This window comes from Heterodontus francisci, chromosome 16, assembly GCF_036365525.1.
Source record: "Heterodontus francisci isolate sHetFra1 chromosome 16, sHetFra1.hap1, whole genome shotgun sequence".
Lineage (NCBI taxonomy): Eukaryota > Metazoa > Chordata > Chondrichthyes > Heterodontiformes > Heterodontidae > Heterodontus > Heterodontus francisci.
In genome coordinates this window covers 99312171-99329095 of record NC_090386.1, presented here as the reverse complement: position 1 = coordinate 99329095, position 16925 = coordinate 99312171, and the positions used below count along the sequence as shown (strand labels likewise).

At 45.6% G+C, this 16925-nt stretch overlaps 1 protein-coding gene across 3 annotated transcripts in view; it reads right to left on the bottom strand.

The window, feature by feature from the left end:
• Positions 1 to 16925, bottom strand: part of chd6 (chromodomain helicase DNA binding protein 6) — a 344698-nt gene that overhangs the window by 316242 nt on the left and 11531 nt on the right. For 2 of the 3 annotated variants that reach the window (XM_068048713.1, XM_068048715.1), the window contains exon 2: positions 14601 to 14663. The exons of the other annotated variant lie outside the window; for it this stretch is intronic. The gene's annotated coding sequence lies outside the window, so the exon portion shown is untranslated. The remainder of the gene's footprint in view (positions 1 to 14600; positions 14664 to 16925) is intronic. 3 annotated transcript variants of the gene reach the window in all.

The window sequence follows — 16925 nt, the reverse complement described above, 5'->3', positions numbered from 1 at the left end:
AGATCCTGAGGAGTCTTGACAGGGTGGATGTGGAAAGGATGTTTCCCCTTGTGGGAGAATCTAGAACTAGGGGTCACTGTTTAAAAATAAGGCGCCGCCCATTTAAGACAGATGAGGAGAAATGTTTTCTCTCAGTGTCATGAGTCTTTGGAATTCGCTTCCTCAAAAGGCGGTGGAAGCAGAACCTTTGAATCTGTTTAAGGCAAGGTAGATAGATTCTTGATAAGCAAGGGGATGGAAGATTATCAGGGGTGGAAGGTTATTGGGGGTAGGTGGTAATGTGGAGTAATCAGTTCAGCCATGAGCAGCAGGACAGCTAGTGAAGTAAATGAGGAGGACATAGTAAATAAGGCCAGGAGGACTAAGAGGAAGAGCAGGCAGGGAGATGTTCCTGAGCACAGCGGGACTGGTGGTCTGAAGTGCATTTGTTTCAATGAGAGAAGTATAACAGGTAAGGCAGATGAACTTAGAGCTTGGATTAGTACTTGGAAATATGATGTTGATGCTATTACAGGGACTTGGTTGAGGGAAGGGCAGGATTGGCAGCTAAATGTTCCAGGCTTTGGAAGCTTCAGGCGGGATAGAGGGGGATGTAAAAGGCGTGGGGGAGTTGCATTACTGGTTAAGGAGAATATCACAGCTGTACTGCGGGAGGACACCTCAGAGAGGTCATGCAGCAAGACAATATAGGTGGAGCTCAGGAATAGGAAGGGTGCAGTCACGATGTTGGGGGTTTACTACAGGCCTCCCAACAGCCAGCGGGAGGTAGAGGAGCAGATATGTAGACAGATTTTGGAAAGATGTAAAGGTAAACTTCCCCTATATTGACTGGGACTCAATTAGTGCTAGGGGTTTGGATGGGGCAGAATTTGTGAGGAGCATCCAGGAGGGCTTCTTGAAACAGTATGTAGATAGTCCAACTAGAGATGGGGCCATTCTGGACCTGGTATTGGGGAATGAGCCCGGCCAGGTGGTCGAAGTTTCAGTGGGGGAGCATTTCGGGAGCAGTGACCATAATTCCATACGTTTTAAGGTACTTGTGGATAAGGATAAGAGTAGTCCTCGGGTGAAGGTGCTAAATTGGGGGAAGGCTAATTATAACAATATTAGGCAGGAACTGAAGAATTTAGATTGGGGGCGGCTGTTTGAGGGTAAATCAACATCTGACATGTGGGAGTCTTTCAAACGTCAGCTGATTAGAATCCAGGACCAGCATGTTCCTGTGAGGAAGAAAGACAAGTTTGGCAAGTTTTGGGAAGCTTGGATAACACGGGATATTGTGAGCCTGGTCAAAAAGAAAAAGGAAGCATTTGTAAGGGCTGGAAGGCTAGGAACAGATGAAGCACTTGAGGAATATAAAGACAGTAGGAAGGAACTTAAGCAAGGAGTTAGGAGGGCTAAAAGGGGTCATGAAAAGTCATTGGCAAACAGGATTAAGGAAAATCCCAAGGCTTTTTATACATATATAAAGAGCAAGAGGGTAACCAGGGAAAGGGTTGGCCCACTCAAGGACAGAGATGGGAATCTATGCGTGGAGGCAGAGGAAATGGGTGAGGTGCTAAATGAGTACTTTGCATCAGTATTCACCAAGGAGAAGGACTTGGTGGATGATGAGCCCAGGGAAGGGAGTGCAGATAGTCTCAGTCATCTCATTATCAAAAAGGAGGTGGTGTTGGTGTCTTGCAAAGCATTAAGGTAGATAAGTCCCCAGGGCCTGATGGGATCTACCCTAGAATACTGAGGGAGGCAAGGGAAGAAATCGCTGAGGCCTTGACAGAAATCTTTGCATCCTCATTGGCTACAGGTGAGGTCCCAGAGGACTGGAAAATAGCCAATGTTGTTCCTTTGTTTAAGAAGAGTGGCAAGGATAATCCAGGAAATTACAGGCCGGTGAGCTTTACGTCAGTGGTAGGGAAACTATTAGAGAGGATTCTTCGGGACAGGACTTACTCCCATTTGGAAACAAACAAACTTATTAGCAGGAGACAGCATGGTTTTGTGAAGGGGAGGTCGTGTCTTACTAATTTGATTGAGTTTTTTGAGGAAGTGACAAAGATGATTGATGAAGGAAGGGCGGTGGATGTTGTCTATATGGACTTCAGTAAAGCCTTTGAAAAGGTCCCGCATGGCAGACTGGTACAAAAGGTGAAGTCACACGGGATCAGAGGTGAGCTGGCATGATGGATACAGAACTGGCTGAGTCACAGAAGACAGAGGGTCACAGTGGATGGGTGTTTTTCTGAATGGAGGGATGTGACTAGTGGTGTTCCGCAGGCATCAGTGCTGGGACCTTTGCTGTTTGTAGTATATATAAATGATTTGGAGGAAAATGTAGCTGGTCTGATTAGTAAGTTTGCGGACGACACAAAGGTTGGTGGAGTTGCGGATAGTGATGAGGATTGTCAGAGGATACAGCAGGATTGGCCATGTGAGCCGCATGGAAGATGGCAGGATCCCCAAAGACACATTGTACAGCGAGCTCGCCACTGGTATCAGACCCACCGGCCGTCCATGTCTCCGTTATAAAGACGTCTGCAAACGCGACATGAAATCGTGTGACATTGATCACAAGTCGTGGGAGTCAGTTGCCAGCATTCGCCAGAGCTGGCGGGCAGCCATAAAGACAGGGCTAAATTGTGGCGAGTCGAAGAGACTTAGTAGTTGGCAGGAAAAAAGACAGAGGCGCAAGGGGAGAGCCAACTGTGCAACAGCCCCAACAAACAAATTTCTCTGCAGCACCTGTGGAAGAGCCTGTCACTCCAGAATTGGCCTTTATAGCCACTCCAGGCGCTGCTTCACAAACCACTGACCACCTCCAGGCGCGTATCCATTGTCTCTCGAGATAAGGAGGCCCAAAAAAAAAGAAAAAAGAAACAGCAGGATACAGATTGGTTGGAGACTTGGGCGGAGAAATGGCAGATGGAGTTTAATCCGGACAAATGTGAGGTAATGCATTTTGGAAGGTCTAATGCAGGTGGGAGGTATACAGTAAATGGCAGAACCCTGAGGAGTATTGACAGGCAGAGAGATATGGGTGTACAGGTCCACAGGTCACTGAAAGTGGCAACGCAGGTGGATAAGGTAGTCAAGAAGGCATACGGCATGCTTGCCTTCATCAGTCGGGACATACAGTATAAAAATTGGCAAGTCATGTTGCAGCTGTACAGAACCTTAGTTAGGCCACACTTAGAATATTGCGTGCAATTCTGGTCGCCACACTACCAGAAGGACGTGGATGCTTTGGAGAGGGTACAGAGGAGGTTTACCAGGATGTTGCCTGGTCTGGAGGGCATTAGCTATGAGGAGAGGTTGGAAAAACTCGGATTGTTTTCACTGGAACGACAGAGGTGGAAGGGCGACATGATAGAGGTTTACAAAGTTATAAGCTGCATGGACAGAGTGGATAGTCAGAAGCTTTTTCCCAGGGTGGAAGAGTCAGTTACTAGGGGACATAGGTTTAAGGTGCGAGGGGCAAAGTTTAGAGGGGATGTGCGAGGCAAGTTTTTTTTACACAGAGGGTGGTGAGTGCCTGGAACTTGCTGCCGGTGGAGGTGGTGGAAGCAGGTACGATAGCGACGTTTAACAGACATCTTGACAAATATATGAATAGGAAGGGAATAGAGGGATATGGGCCCCGGAAGTGCAGAAGGTGTTCGTTTCGGCAGGCATCAAGATCGGCGCAGGCTTGGAGGCCGAATGGCCTGTTCCTGTGCTGTACTGTTCTTTGTTCTTATTGAATGGCAGAGCAGGCTCGAGGGTTCTAGTGGCCTACTCCTGCTCCTTGTTCCTATGTCTGGCCTGCATGTGACTCCAGACCCGCAGCAGTTCAGCTGACTCTTAACTGCCCTCTCAAATTGCCTAGCAAGCCACTCAGTTGCATCAAAATTCTCAAGAAAAATGGGCAAGAAAATCTCCAGCTGATCACCACCAACCTGTCTTCCTCAGCTGTTGAATTAGTACTCCTGCACATTGACTATCACTTGGAAGATGCACTGAAGGAAGCAAGGGCAAATAATGTACTCTCGGTGAGGGACTTCAATGATGTCACAACAGTTTTGATAGGAGTGACCACCGCACAGTCCTCATGGAGACAAAGTCCTGTCTTCACACGGAGGACACCCTCCATCGAGTTGTTTAGTTTAGTTTAGTGATACAGCACTGAAACAGGCCCTTCGGCCCACCGAGTCTGTGCCGAACATCAACCACCCATTTATACTAATCCTACACTAATCCCATACTCCTACCACATCCCCACCTGTCCCTATATTTCCCTACCACCTACCTATACTAGGGGCAATTTATAATGGCCAATTTACCTACCAACCTGCAAGTCTTTTGGCTGTGGGAGGAAACCGGAGCACCTGGAGAAAACCCACGCAGACACAGGGAGAACTTGCAAACTCCACACAGGCAGTACCCAGAATTGAACCCGGGTCGCTGGAGCTGTGAGACTACAGTGCCAACCACTGCGCCACTGTGCCGCCCGTGTGGCACTACCCCCATGCTGAATGGAATAGATTCAGAAAACAATCTAGCAGCTCAAAACTTGACATCCATAAGACACTGCGGGCCATCAGCAGCAGCAGAATTATATTCGACCATAATCGGAAACCTCATGGGTCGGCATATCCCTAACTCTGTTATTACCATAAGGCCAAGTGATCAACTCTGGTTCAATAAGGGGTGTAGAAGAGCATGCCAGGAATAGCACCATATGTACCAAACAAATAAGGTGCCAACCTGATGAACCTACAAAACAGGACTGCATGCACGCTAAAAAGTGGAAGGAGGGCGCTTTAACCAGAACTAAGCAATCCCACAACCAACGGATTTGATTAAAGTTCTGTAGCCTGGCCAACAACCCCATCCTCAATGATGGCTAAGCCTAGCATGGAACTGCAAAAGACAAGGTTTTGCAAGCATCTTCCACCAGAAGTACCGAGTGAATGATCTATCGCAGCCTCCTCCTGAGGTCCCCACCATCATTGGACTCAAGTCTTCAGAAAATTTGAGTCACTCCACATATCAAGAAAACAGCTGAGTTCAATGGATATGGTAAAGGCTATGGACCCTGATAACATCCTGGTTGTCGTGAAGACTTGTGCTCCAGAACCAGCTGTGCCTCCAGCCAAGCTGTTCCAGTACAACTACAACAGTACCATCTACCCAATAATGTGGAAAATCACCCAGGTATGCCCCATGCTGTGAAGATTCGTGGTTGGCCAGAAGATTGGGAACATTTTAGAAATCAGCGAAGGATGGCAAATTTAGGGAGAACTTAAGAGTATGAGTAAACTAGAGACGACTGGGGAATTAGTAATGGAAAACAGGGAAATGGCAGAGACTTTGAAGAAATATTTTGTGGCGGTCTTCACAGTAGAAGACACAAAAAGCATTCGAAGAATAGTAGAAAATCAAGGGGCAAAAGGTAGGAGGAATTTAAAACAATCACTAAAGAAAAACTACTAGGAAAACTAATGGGACTAAAAGATGACAAGTCCCCTGGTCCTGATAGCCTGCATGCTAGAGTCTTAAAAATGGCTGCAGAGATAGTGGATGCATTGGCTGTAATCTTACAAAGTTCCCCACGCTCTGCTAAAGTCCTAGCGGATTGGAAAACTGCAACTGTAACACCGCTATTCAAGAAACGAGGGAGACAAAAAGCAGGAAACTATAGGCCAGTTAGCCTAACATCTGTCATTGGGAGAATCCATTGTTAAAGAAATAGTAGCAGGATATTTAGAAAATCATAATACAATCAGTCAGAGTCAACATGGTTTTATGAAAAGGAAATCACGTTTGACAAATTTATTAGCGTTCTTTGAGGGTGTAAGAGGGTGGATAAAGGGGAACCAGCAGATGTAGTGTACTTGGATTTCCAAAAAGGCATTCAATGAGGTGCCACATAAAAGGTTACTACACAAGGGGCGGCACAGTGGCGCAGTGGTTAGCACCGCAGCATCACAGCTCCAGCGACCAGTGTTCAATTCTGGGTACTGCCTGTGCGGAGTTTGCAAGTTCTCCCTGTGACCGTGTGGGTTTTCGCTGGGTGCTCCGGTTTCCTCCCACAGCCAAAGACTTGCAGGTGATAGGTAAATTGGCCGTTGTACATTGCCCCTAGTGTAGGTAGGTGATAGGGAATATGGGATTACTGCAGGGTTAGTATAAATGGGTGGTTGCTGGTCGGCACAGACTCGGTGGGCCGAAGGGCCTGTTTCAGTGCTGTATCTCTAAATTAAAAAAAATTAAAAAGAGCTCATGGCGCTGTGGACAATATATTAGCATGGAGAGAGGATTGGCTAACTAAAAGGAAACACAATTGGGATAAATGGGGCATTTTCAGGTTGGCAAACTAACTAGTGGAGTGCCACCGGGGTCTCAACCATTCACAATCTATAATCATGACTTGGATGAAGGGACCAAGTGTATTGTAGCCAAATTTGCTGACGGTACAAAGATAGGTAGGAAAGCAAGTTGTGAAAAGGATACAAAGTGTCTGTAACAGGATAAAGATAGAATTGCTGAAAATAGAGACATGTCTAAGCTTTTCATCTTGCACTCATCAGGACATTATGTAAGAATAACCAATGTAAGGGAAAACAACAACTTATACTGCAGGAGAAGAGAGTGTTGATTGGTTGGCTAGTGAACTTTGATCGGCAGAGGCATTGCCATGGAGAATACACTCGTTTACGGTGACTGACAGTTAACTGCCAAACTTGTTTGAAATTTAAACCAGGCAGCTTGACTCTGGTCAAAGCACTGCCCTGAGGAAAGAACCAGTGAATGGCTGTCACTTACTTTGTTCAGCTGAAACAGGCACAATGTTCAGCTGAACAAAATAAGTGACAGCCATTCGCTGGTTCATTCCTCAGGGCAATGCCTTGACTAATCAGAGTCAAGCTGCCTGGTTTAAATTTCAAACAAAGCTTGGCAGTTAACTGTCAGTCACTGTAAACTGGTGCATTCGCCATGGCAACGCCTCTACCAATGAGTTCACTTGCCAACCAATCAGCACTCTCTTCTCATGCATTATAAGTTGTTGTTTTCCCTTACTTTGGTTATTCTTACGTATTGCCCTGATGAGTGCAAGACAAAAAGCTTCGACAACATGTCTCTATTTTCAGCAATTCTCAAGTTCTGTACTACCAAAGGACTATTTGGATATAGATAGGTTTAAGTGAGTGGGAAAAAAATGTGTTAGATGCAGTATAACGTGGGAAAATATGAAGTGGTCGACTGTGGCGGAAAGAATAGATTATTTAAATGGCGAAAGACTGAAGAATGCTGTTGTACAGAAGGATCTGGGTGTTCTTGCAACATCAATCACAAGAGGTTAGTATGCAGGTGCAGCAAGTAATTAGGAAGGCAAATAGAGTGTTGGCATTTATTGCAAGGGGGATGGAGCATTAAAGTAGGGACTTCTTGCTACAACTGTTCAGGGCATTGGTGATACTGCACCTGAGTACTGTTAAGTCTCCTTACTTAAGGAGGGATGTACTTGCACTGGAGGCAGTTCAGAGAAGGCTCACCAGGCTGATTCCTTGATGAATGGGTTGTCTTATGAGGAAAGGTTGAGCAGTTTTGGCCTCTCCTCATTGGAGTTTGGAAGAATGAGAGATGATCTAAGTGGCGCAGTGGTTAGCACTGCAGCCTCACAGCTCCAGGGACCCGGGTTCGATTCTGGGTACTGCCTGTGCGGAGTTTGCAAGTTCTCCCTGTGCCTGCGTGGGTTTCCTCCGGGTGCTCCGGTTTCCTCCCACATGCCAAAGACTTGCAGGTTGGTAGGTTAATTGGCCATTATAAATTGCCCCTAGTATAGGTAGGTGGTAGGGAAATATATAGGGACAGGTGGGGATGTGATAGGAATACGGGATTAGTGTAGGATTAGTATAAATGGGTGGTTGATGGTCGGCACAGACTCGGTGGGCCGAAGGGCCTGTTAAAGTGCTGTATCTCTAAACTAAACGAAACATTTTAAGATTCTAAGGAGGCTTGACAGGATAGATGTGGAGAGGATGTTTCCCTTCATAGGGAAATCTAGAACTGGGGGCACGGTTTAAAAATAAGGGGTCTCCCATTTAAGACGAAGAGGAAGAGGAATTTCTTCTGAGGATCACTGATCTTTGGAATTCTCTTCCCCAGACAGCAGTGGAGGCTAGGTCATTGAAAATATTCAAGGCTGAGTTAGACAGATTTTTGATCCCTAAGGAAGTCAAGGGTTATAGGGATCAGGCAGGAAAGTAGAGTTAAGGCCACAATCAGAGCAGCCATGATCTTATTGAATGGCGGAGCAGCCTCAAGGGGCCGAATGGCCGACTCCTGCTCCTATTTCATATGATCCATCCACAAACAGCAGGACAAATCCAATCCAGCTGATTACCACCCCGTCATTCTACTCTCAATCATTAACCAAGTGATGGAAGAGGTCATTGACAGTGCTATCAAGCAGCACCTACTCACCAATAACCTGCGCACCGATGCTCAGTTTAGGTTCCACCAGTGCCCCTCAGCTCCAGACCTCATTACAGCCTTGCTCCATGTTTACCTATGAGGGTTTCAGCAACAGATGAGCTGAGGTAGAGGCAAAGCCAGGTGATGTTACAGAAGTCAAAGTTGGCAGTCTGAGTGATGGAGTAGGTAATGTGGTCAGAAGCTCATCTTGGGGTCCAATACAAGGTTGTGAATGGCATGGTTCAGCCTCAAACAGTTGCCACACAGAGAGATGAAACTGGTGGCTAGGGAATGGTGTTTGTGGTGGGGACTGAAGACTATGGCTTCAGTCCTCTCAATTTTAGTTGGAGAAAATTTCTGCTCACCCAGTACTGGGGGTCGGACAAGCAATGTGACAGATTAGAGACAGTGGTGGCAAAGTACAGCTGAGCATTACCAGCGTACACGTGGAACCTGATATTGTGTTTTCAGATGATGTCGCCTAGGAGCAGCATGCAGTGAGAAAAATAGGAGGAGGCCAAAGGCACATCCTTGCAGCACACCAGAGGTAATGGTGCAGGAGTGGGAAGGGAAGCCATTGCAGATGATTCGCTGGCTACGATTAGATAAACTGGAATGAAACCAAGCGAGTGCAGTCCTACCCAGCTGAATGACAGTGGAGAAGGATTGGAGGAGGATGGTGTGATCAACAGTATCAAAAGCCACAGACAGGGGACAAGGAAGGATAGTTTACTATAGTCAATTTCACACATGATGCCATTTATGACTTTGATAAGGGCCATTTCAGTACTGTGACAAGGATTGGACAGATTCAAAATGGAGTTGTGGGAAAGAGAGACACGGATTTTTTTTGGGGGGGGGGGGGGGGTGCGGGGAGACACGACACAATGTTCAAAAACTCTGGAAAGGAAAGAAAGATTCGAGATGGGGGTGATAATTTACAAGAGTACAGGGAATAAGAATAGCTTTTTTTGAGCAGAGAGGTGATAATCGTAAATTTGGAGAATGATTACAGCACAGGAGGCAGCCATTCGGCCCAATGTGTACATGCCAATTCTGCGACAGCAGCTAACTTGCCCCACATCCCCATCCTTTCAACGGAACCCTGCAAATTTTCCCTTCCAGTGCTTATCCAATTCCCGACTGAAAGCCACGAATGAATCTGCCTCCACCACACTCAGGCAATGTATTCCAGATCCTAACCATTCACTGTGTAAATAAGGTTTTCCTCATGTTACCATTGGTTCTTTTACCAATCACCATAAATCGGTGTCCTCTAGCTCTGGATCGTTCTGCCAATGGGAACAGTTTCTCCCTATCTACTCTGTCCAGACCCTCATGATTTTGAATACCTCTATCAAATCTCCTCACAACCTTTTCTTCTCTAAGGAGAACCCCAGGTTCTCCAATCTATCCAAGTAACTGAAGTTCCTCATCCCTAGAATCATTCTCAAATTTTTTAAGCAGTGTCTTAAAATAGGAAAGAGAAGATAGAAAAGCCGAGAGTTTTGGATGAGCTTAACTTTATGGAGGGTGAAAAATGGGAGGCCGACCAGGAGAGTGTTGGAATAGTCAAGTCTAGAGGGAACAAAGGCATAGATGAGGGTTTCAGTAAATAAGTGAGGCAGAGGCAGGCAATGTTAGAGGTACAATAAGTGATGTTAGTGTGGTCAAAAGGAAGTAGTATCCAATTACATAGAAGTTACAGCACAGAAACAGGCCATTTGGGCCAAATATTCCATGCCAGTGCATATGCACCATGCAAGCCGCCTTCATGCCCCCCCTTACTTGATCTAATTCTGGTTGGCATCCTTCTACGAAAGATGATGGAACACAGCAAACAATCCATTTGGGTGGGGTGTCTTCTCTTGGCGCACCTTTGCTGATGACTGTGAAGGCCAATCCTTGAGACGCAGGTTCTGCCACAAGTGCCACATGTGAAACTGCCAAATGACACTGAGTTGTTGTTTTCGGCATTAGCACCTGTTGCCAATCTCCTATAGCAACTGGTCATCATGGTAGTGCACACCAATCCACAGGATGTGTCTCTGTCACCAGGTACTGACTCACAGGTGCGACAGTCGACATTTAGGGCTTTCATGTCATGCTTGCAAACACCCTTGAAGCGAAGTTTTGGTCACCCCACAGGTCGTCTGGCCCTGGCTACATCACCATACAGAAGGTCCTTGGGTATGTGACCATCTTCCATCCACCGACGTGTCTGATCCACCGAAGCCGCCTCTGATGGATTAGTGCCAACACACGAGAGCTCTGCCTTTGAGAGGACTGCTGCATTTATGATTTGGTCCTGCAGGATATAACCATAATGTGCCACAGACAGCAAAGATCGAAATTATTGAGCTTTTTCTGGTAGCTGTAAGTCACCCATGTTTCACAGGTATTGAGAAAGGCCTTATAAACTATCAGCTTGGTCTAAGGCTCAGCTTGGTGCTTTCCCTAACACATTTCGGAGTCAGCCAAAGATGCTTTCCCTATGCGTATATCGAACTCTACAACAAGGGACAGATTATCTGTTATCGTGGACCCAAGGTAGCAGAATTTGCTAACCACTTCCAGTGGTGCATTATTTAGTGTGATCGGGGCAGAGATGCAACACCTTGTCCCATGACCACAGTTTTCTTGACGCCTATAGTCAAGGAGAACAAGTTACAGGCATGGGAGACACAGTCCATGAGTCTTTGTAGCTGAATTTCCACGAGTGACTAGCGCAGCGTCAGCATAGAGGAATTCTATGATCAGGATGCGATTGTAGAACTTGCCATCTGACCGAGTGTGCCAGTAAACACCTTCTGCAGGGAAGACAAAGGTCAGGGGCATGGAGAAGAAGATGCCAAACAGAGTGGGGGCTAAGACACAACTTAGGAAACAGAACATACCTCTTTACCTTACTTTCGTAGATCTCACTAAGGCATTCGGCAGTCAGCAGAGCAGGGCTCTATAAGGTATTAGGAAAAACCAGCTGTCTACCGAAGCGCCTCAGTCTCATCCGCTCCTTCCACAACAACATGCAGTGCACTGTACAGTTTGAAGTCTCCACTTCCGACAGTTTCAAAATGAAGAATGGAGTGAAACAGGGTTGTGTCCCAGCCCTCACTCTGTTTGGCACCTTCATCTAATCCTATCAGTATATTACACCATGGCCTAATGTAGGGTCCCTTAGGGTTGCCACCAGCCAAGAGCAGCTAGATGGGAGAATCAAGCCTGGCTTTAAGTCAAATACAGCAGACAGTACATCGACCAACTGAACCGCTTGGCCCACCCCCAGAAGAGACACTCCAGTTTGCGATTTACACATTTTTCTCTCCTCTCCCCTAGTTTTACAAGAAACTGAAAACCATCATAAATTCCGTAAAATTCGACTGCGAAACTAGGAAGATTTGGGCTTTGCCTAACCAGATTACGCAAACAGCATTTTCATTACACTTTATTGCAACGTAATAAAAGCTTAAGTGTTATTGCTTGATAAAAAGCCCGAGTGTTTGTGTTCCAGCCTCATGGTGCCTTTATTGATAAGAGTCAGAGGCTAGTGTGAACTCAGCCCAGAAAATCAAAGCGGTCTGGCACATATGAAGACAGAAAGACAGAATTGCACTTATATAGCACCTCTCATAACCTCAGGATGTCCCAAAGCATTTCACAGCCAATTAAGTACTTCGAGTATAGTCATTGCTGAAATATAGGAAACGCTGCAGCTAATTTGCACAGTGCAAGCTCCCGCAAACAATGAGATAATCTGTTTTAGGGATCAATATTGATCAGAACATTGAAGATAACTCCCGTGCTCTTCGTTGAAAAGAATTTCCTCACCTCACGATCCTTCCCCTCTCAGTTTGCGTCAGGCAATACATTTACCCATTATAGGTCTCAGTCACCGTGCTAGATGCTCTTCGTGTATGGGCTTTAATAGGGATGGAGAGCTCAAACTGCAGACAATTTCTCAATACAGGCTACTCATAATCCAGTCACTTCACCCAAATGATCTGATCATTTACATTCATTTTTAGCACCAAATCTACACTTGGCTGTTATTTCCATTGTTGATGCAAATTGTGTGATAATTAAAATTTTTGTTTGTGCAGATAATGACTTGGAATTATTAGGATCAGACTTTGAATGCACTTAATCAGCCAAACATTGAATCAGCCTCAGCATCTCACAGCCTAAAAACTGGGCCGAGAAACTTGGTGTCAAGTTGAAACCCGATATGTTTTACATTTAAAAATATGCAATCCAAGAAAAAACTAAGGCTCTGATTCACTCAAGACATCAGATAAGTTTTAAAATCACTCAAATGGTTAACATCTTGCAAACCTCTCCCCACCCTCCTCCTCACCCCATTTCCCAATTAGGTTCTAGTCTGTAACTCACCCAGTTATCCACTATTCTGCAGGCAGAAAAAGCAGTAATATCCTTAAGTTATCCCCTAGTTATTAAGTATAGAGTAGAAGTTAGATACAGAGTAAAGCTCCCTCTACACTGTCCCATCAAAACACTCCTAGGGCAGGTAGAGTACGGGGTTAGAGTTCCCTCTACAGTGTTCCAAACACTCCTCCTGATAAAACCAAAGGCATTTTCTGCACCATAAACAAATTGAATTAAGTAGTGTAAGTAATACAATTGCATGCTTAAAAGATGAAATTAATTGATAACCAGCATCAGCTGTGATTCAGAGGATAGCACTCTTGCCTCGGAGTCAGAAGGTTCTGGGTTCAAGCCAGAGACATGAGTACATAAACTGAGCTGACATTTCAGTGCACTTCTGAGGGAGTGCTGCACTGTCACATATTCCGTCTGTCAGGCATGACATTAAAATGAAGCCTGGTCTTCCCTCTCAGGAGAGCCTAAGAGATCCCAAGGCACAATTCAAGGAACTGCAAGGCATTTCTCCCCAGTAACAACATTTTTTAATCAACAACACTAATTATCTCATGGCTGTTTGTGGGATCTTGCTGTGCAAAAAGTAGCCACTGCATTTTCTTCATTACAACAATGACCATACTTCAAAAATTCCTTATTGCCTGTAAATGCTCTGGGACATCCTGAGGTCATGAAAGGTTCTACAGAAATGCAAGTTTTCTTCGTTTTTGAATTAACAGACTATACTGCACCAAATCCAAACACGCCTGGGAACAGTCTGCCACATTATACAATTTCTAGAAATTATCACTGCTTTATCAAGTCTGCAGAGCACAACTGTTTAACCAGGGAAGGCTGCACAATCTGCCACCCTCACACTGTGAAAAACTGAAATTCTCTCCACCAAAGGCGATGGGTGCTAGTTCAAATGAAATTTAAGACTGAGATTGATAGACTTTTGTTGCGTAAAGGTATCAAGGGATATGGACCAAAGGCGAGAAAATGGAATTGAGGTACAGATCAGCCATGATGTAATTCAATGATTGAGGGACTGTATGGCCTACCCACCATTACAAGAGACTCATTCTGAACTCAAAGTCTCTACCATGTAAACTAACCCTCCCGCCTCACATCACCAATACCAGAAGAATCTGCATTCAAAGAAAGAACTTGCATTCATATTGCGCCTTTCACAATCTCAGAATATCCCAAAGTGTTTTACAGCCATAAGGTACATTTGAAGAGTAGTCACTGTCGTAATGTAAGAAATGTGGCAGCCAATTTGTGCACAGCAAGCTCCCACAAACAGCAATGTGATAAATGACCACATAATCTGTTTTAGTGATGTTGCTTGAGATAGAGGTCTTTAAAATTACAAAGGAATTTGATAGGGCAGACAGAGAGGGGAAATTTTCATTTGTGGGCAAGACCAGAACTAGAGGCAAACCATTTAAATAACAAGCTCCACTGCTGAAGCTCCTCAGGCGATTACAGACACACATGGACGAGGACATTCCCAAGCTTCCTCACAGTTTGTCTCAGTACCCTGTGAAAGAGATGGGGGGGGGGGGAAGGCAGTGGCATAGGGGCTGGTAGAAGATGAAACTCCACCTTGGCTCCCCTGGTCTGCCCAACCTCAACTGATGTGCCCATCTGTAGATTATAGGATTATGTAAAAAAAAAACCTTTCCCCCTCTCTTTCCACCTCCCCCTTTCCAATACCAAAGAAATGGTTATAAGCCCCAAGAAAAATGACAGGAATAACCTACAATCAGTAGTACGAAGAGGCCGGGCCACAAGACATCATTAATTGGACTCTCATCCTCGCACACCTGTAAGTTAGAACATGATATGAGTACAAGGCCAACTCTGTGAAAAGTATAATCTAACAGGAGTAAATGCAAATTTCACTCCCACCTCCCAACATTTTCTTGTTGTGTTCTTATAAAAGAGGAAGACAAGAAATAGGAGTAAACCATATGGCCTGTTGAGCCTGCTCCAGCATTCGATACAATCATGGCTGATCTTTGGGCTACAACTCCTCTTTCCTGCCTGCTCCCCATGTCCCTTGATTCACTGAGAGACCAGAGTCTGTGTCTCTCAGCCTTAATATATTCAACGATGGAGCATCTACAACCCTCTGGGGTAGAGAATTCCGAAGGTTCACAACCCTTTGAATAAAATAATTTCTACTCATCTCAGTCCTAAACGATGGGCCCTTTATCCTGAAACTGTGGCCCTGTGTTCTAGATTCCCCAGCCAGGGGAAACAACTTCTTAGTGTCTCCCGCCAAACCACTTCAGAATCTTGTATGTTTCAGTGAGATCGCCTCTTATTCTTCTAAAGCAGGCATGTCCAACCTTTTCACGTGGGGGGGGCCACATTTCAATTTTTGTCTTACATAGGGAGCCAGAGAGACAATTTTGGAAAGATAAAGGCGTTAAAATTTATCAAAACAACAAATGTGCGTTTTTGTAAAGAAGCTAAAATTGAGAAGACTAATTTATTGACTTACTTTCTCTTCACTATGTTGGACACTGATTTAGTGAAATACCTGGCATTTCTTTTGCTTGTGCAAGTAGTCAGTGTTTGCCTGCACACTTAATGTGGCGATGTGGAGTATTCCAAATAGATGTCAATCTGTCAGGAGTGATCTTAATTGCTCTCTCTCCCTCCCCCGTACTCTGTGTCTGTCGCTCTCCTCCTCCCTCTCCATGTCCAGTTTCTCTGTATTCCCCCACCGTCCACCATCCCACGCACACCATCCCTCCCCTCTCTCTCTCTCCCCCCCCCGCCCTCCCCGGCACCCCTGCCTCTCGCCCCACTCCCTCTCCGACAGCATCCCCTCCCTCCCTATCCGACACCCCCTGCCTCTCTCTCCCTCCCTCCTTCCTTCACTCTCCGGCAACCCCCCGCCTCCCTCTCCCTCCCTCAGCACCCACCTCTTCCCCCCCCCCCCCTCCCTGTCCAGCACCACCCCCTCCCCTCTCGCTCTCCACCACATCCCCCCCTTTCCGCCACACCCCCCACCCCCTCCTTCCGCCGCACTCTCTCTCGCTCCCGCCAGAAAACCCCAAAGCTGTTCTGACAGGTGCTGAGAGCGCGAATGGCAGTTTCCAAACTTTGGCCGGGTACAGTTCACATATTCGGGCAGAATCCTGGCCTGCAGGCCCGAGATAGGACAACCCTGTTCTAAACTCAAAATTTACAGAGCCTGTGTCGGCACTTTGAAAGAGTATTTCAATTAATCGCGCTCTCTGCTCTTTCCCCATAACCTTTCAATTTATCCAATTCCATTTTGAAAGTTATTATATCTGCTTGCAACACCCTTTCAGGCAGCGGGTTCCAGATCATCATAATTCGCCACTTAAAAACCTCTCCCAGTTATGTTAATTCTGTGTCCTCTGGTTACCAACCCTTCTGCCAGTGGAAACAATTCTCCTTATTTGTTCGATCAAAACCTTTATTTTTGAATAGCTCTATTAAATCTCCTCTTAAACTGTGCATAAAAATGGAGTGCAAAAGCTTCTGTAGATATGTAAATAGGAAAAGATTAGCAACAACAAATATGGGTCCATTACAAGCGGAGTCATGAGAATTTATAATGGGGAATAAGGAAATGGCAGAGAAACTAAATACTTTTTGTCTGTCTTCACGGAGGAAAATACTAAAAACCTCCCAGAAATAATGGAGAATCATGTATAAACAAATAAACAAGGAACTGCAAGATATTATTAGTAAAAAAAAAAGTACTAGAGAAATTAATGGGGCTTAAAGGTGGTAAATCCCCTGGACCTAATGATCTACATCCCAGAGTGTTGAAAGAGGTGGCTGCAGAGACAGTAGATGCAATGGGTGGTAAAAACCTGCTACCCGACCCAAACCAGACGGGACCCGACGACATGTGTCGGGTTCAGGTCGGGTCGGGCCCCTCTTCCAGGTCCAGCTTTTGGACTTGGGTTGAGTCCGGTCGAGCCGGACACACACGGCAAGTGCTCTGCTGGCAAGTATTGAAAATAAAAAATGCACCTGAGCTGGGAGTCCGGGATGAAACAGAGTCTACGCAGTGAGCGAGTGACGTCACGATGACGTTA